Below are 3,451 nucleotides of genomic sequence, written 5' to 3'. Positions count from 1 at the left end.
AAATAACTACAAACTAAATTAATAAAAAACTTAACAACATTAACTGTTAATTCTTAATGATAGAGTAACATTACTTTTTTTTTTTTTTAATATTTGTTCATGTTTTTCATTTTTTCAATACGTAAAAGGTTGTAATGTATATTCATCACACCACAGGGGTTGTGAGAGGTACATTCACCATGTCACAGGGGTGCTTAGCCGCCACTTTCAACACAATTACACAAATCTCTCCATCCAAAAGAAAGGGGTAGAGAAAGAGGAATAAAATGGTGTGGTAAAGAGTGTCTGAGGCCACGACCGTCTATGCAATGAGCCTCCACATCATGACCTCACTGGGAGGGGGTTGTGGTTCTACGGGTCCACACATGCCAAGTCTGCACCGTGTAGGGTGCATGGTGAGTATGTCGCATGGTCTAATATTTGTTCGTTGTCAAATTTATCGCTTTTCAGTGGATAGTGGGTAATGATACTCACAAAATATTAGACTCTTCATTTTTTGCTTTTACTTTGTTTAATATAAGGGAAATGATTTGTACACAACAAATTTTCTCCATACACAACAATTGATGCTTTAAAATGTTGTACTGTATAACTATATAATGCATAAATTGTTTTGTATGACAAAAACCTGTTGTGTACAAACCATTTCCCTTAATATAATCTTCGCAAACAACTCTAAAGTCAAAAGACATTGAAAGAAAGAGAATACTAATACAAATCCAAATGAACCTTAAGAACCGACATATGGAAGCGGCCCAGAGGCAACAACAGAGGTAGTCCAGCGATAATTAAGGCGGAGGTCTAGGGTTGACGATTTTCTTGGAAAAAAAGTAATAGTTAAGGAGCAATGATATGTAAACATGTAAGTGTTGTTCGAGAGTGAAGTGAGAACACAAACTTATCTCGAGTAATCTCCATTATACTAAAAAGCTTGATGACACTAAAATTAACTTTTATATATATAGAAAATCAATGTCTTTATCTCAAAGGATGATCATGACATGGACTGTGTATAAAATAGTAACATATACATCAAAGTGTGCCACATTATGAACTTTTCGTTATTAAAATTAATAATCTAAGTCATAAAATAGCTACAAGTGCATTTTTTTTCTTTTATTTAAGATTTTCAACTATAAACGATAATAGATGCATTTTTATCTCAAAATAAACACAACATTTGGTTTGATTAACGATTTAAAGATTTAATTGGTGGCTCAAATCATCTTGATTAGACTTGGTTTGATACAATATAGCCATGAGTGGAGGCACGACACTTGTCTGGCTGTCCTTCTATATGATTACTAGTAGGCCATTGTGATCCCATATGTCCTCGTCAGAGGTGTACCTGCAACTACAATAGACTTGGTGTCAAGTAATGCCGAGTATTAATACATAGATATTAATATCAATGTCTACGTCAAAAAGTGCCACATTATGCACTTTTCGTTCTCAAGTTAATAATCTAAATCCATGAAATAGTTACACCTTCATTTCCAGCTTTTATTTAAGGTGTTAACCTATAAACGATCACAGATACACTTTAATTACATCAAAATAATCACAACATTTGGTTTGACAAACAATATAAAAATTTAATTGGTGGCTGGCTCAAATCGAATATATACTTGTTTAACAAAATAGCCAAGAGTGGAGGGCTGGCACGACGTCACCTATGTACTTCCGGTATATGATTACACGGAAGCCATTGTGATCTCATATCTCCTCATCAAAGGTGTATCTGCAACTTCAGTAGACTTGGTATTAACATCAGACGAAGACCAATCAGAACCACCATCATTCCACGCCAACCGAGCCAAAGAACTATCAGCTTCATCAACACCAGAAAATAAATGTGAAAACGGATTTACAGTCTCCGGCACCAGTAACGCACCTTCTAACATCTTCACAACGATGCTCATCCCTGGCCTAGTCTCCGGCTTATACTGAACGCAACAAAAAGCTACCTTCAGTATCCTCTCAACAGCTTCATGATTCTTCTCCTCGATCCCACAAACAATCATCAAATCCTTCAACTCTTTCTTTTCGTATTTCCGCCATACCCATATCGGAAACCACTGTTGACTATCACCAAGACGCTCGTCCATGTTCCTCCTCCTTCCGATGATCTCAAAAAGTAGCATACCAAAACTATAAACATCACATTTGTGTGTAACTGGAAGAGCTAGCCAGAGTTCGGGGGCGGCGTATCCCGGAGTACCACGTCCTCCGGTCATCGTTATATGAGTGTTATCCCTGTTGCAGAGTTTAGCTAAACCGAAATCCGCCACTTTTGCACAAAACTTTGAATCCAAAAGTATGTTGCCTGGTTTGATATCGTAATGAACTATTCTGTGAGGACATTCTTCATGCAAATAAGCGATTCCTCTTGCAGTTCCTTGAGCAATCTCGTAGAGCTGCTCAAACCCTAGAACAGCTCCTGTATTCGCTTTAAACAAGTGATTATCCAGGGAGCCGTTGACCATAAATTCGTATACAAGAGCTCGTAAACTAGACTCGAAGCAAAACCCATAAAGCCTGATAGATTAAAGTGATGGGTTCTTCCCATTGTGCTTACTTCCGCCATGAATTGTTCTTCAATTCTCTTGTCTGAGGTTCCGTTTAGTACTTTTACAGCTACAGCTATGTCGTTGCTAACAACACCCTTGTAAACTGTCCCAAACCCACCTGAACCCAGTAAGATGTTGAAGTTTTCTGTCGCTGTTCTTAGCTGTTGAGAGGTGAACCGGATGGGCTTTTCTCTTTCCATGTCATCAAGGAATTTAACCATGCTCAGCGGAATAAAGCGGGAGTCCTTATACAATTCCTCCCTTTGCTTCTTATTAACACGGCCGAATTCCTCCCTTCGCTTCTTAGCTTTATTATTGTATAAATATTTAATGATCGATACCACTGTAGCTACAAAAATAAACTATTAACATCCATCTACATTTTTTTAATAAAACCACGCCTGCCATTAAATTATGAAGGGAATGGAAGAACTTACAGACGACAAAAAGGGTAATGAAAAGAGCAATGAACACATTTATCGGAGAATCATCTTTTGGAGGGGAAGGCGGAGGGCGGAGGCTGTTCCAATTAATAGAAGGGGGTGGCGGTGAGGCCATTAAGGATTCAAGGATGTATACACCAAAAAGTTGTTTACATGGAGGTTTCAGATAAGTGTTTAATCTATGTGTTTATTCTTTGAAACTTCCATAGAATGATCATGCTATATATAGTAGTACTAGGTGTTTAAGAATTTGTACATTGCAGTGGCTTTAAAGACTATAGAAGCTACCTTGCTGGAGTCCTCAATTAACAATTGGCGACGATTAATGGCAATTGCATAGAAAAGTGACGTTCAGCGTTTACTATAAAGAAATTTCGTTGGCGTTGTTGTAGTCGGTTGTGTTTGTACCTATGGAACAATTTTCTTCTTTCCTGAACA

General features: G+C 37.6%; 1 pseudogene; it reads right to left on the bottom strand.

Moving 5' to 3' along the window:
* Positions 1 to 1,503: 1,503 nt before the first annotated feature.
* LOC145129052 (G-type lectin S-receptor-like serine/threonine-protein kinase At1g34300 pseudogene) lies at positions 1,504 to 3,178 on the bottom strand (annotated as a pseudogene).
* Positions 3,179 to 3,451: the final 273 nt, after the last annotated feature.

The sequence above is a fragment of the Lactuca virosa genome, chromosome 8 (assembly GCF_052849685.1).
Source record: "Lactuca virosa cultivar CGN04683 chromosome 8, Lactuca_virosa_CGN04683_v6, whole genome shotgun sequence".
Lineage (NCBI taxonomy): Eukaryota > Viridiplantae > Streptophyta > Magnoliopsida > Asterales > Asteraceae > Lactuca > Lactuca virosa.
The sequence above is the reverse complement of the archived record's forward strand: the minus strand, read 5'-3'. Positions and strand labels throughout refer to the sequence as shown.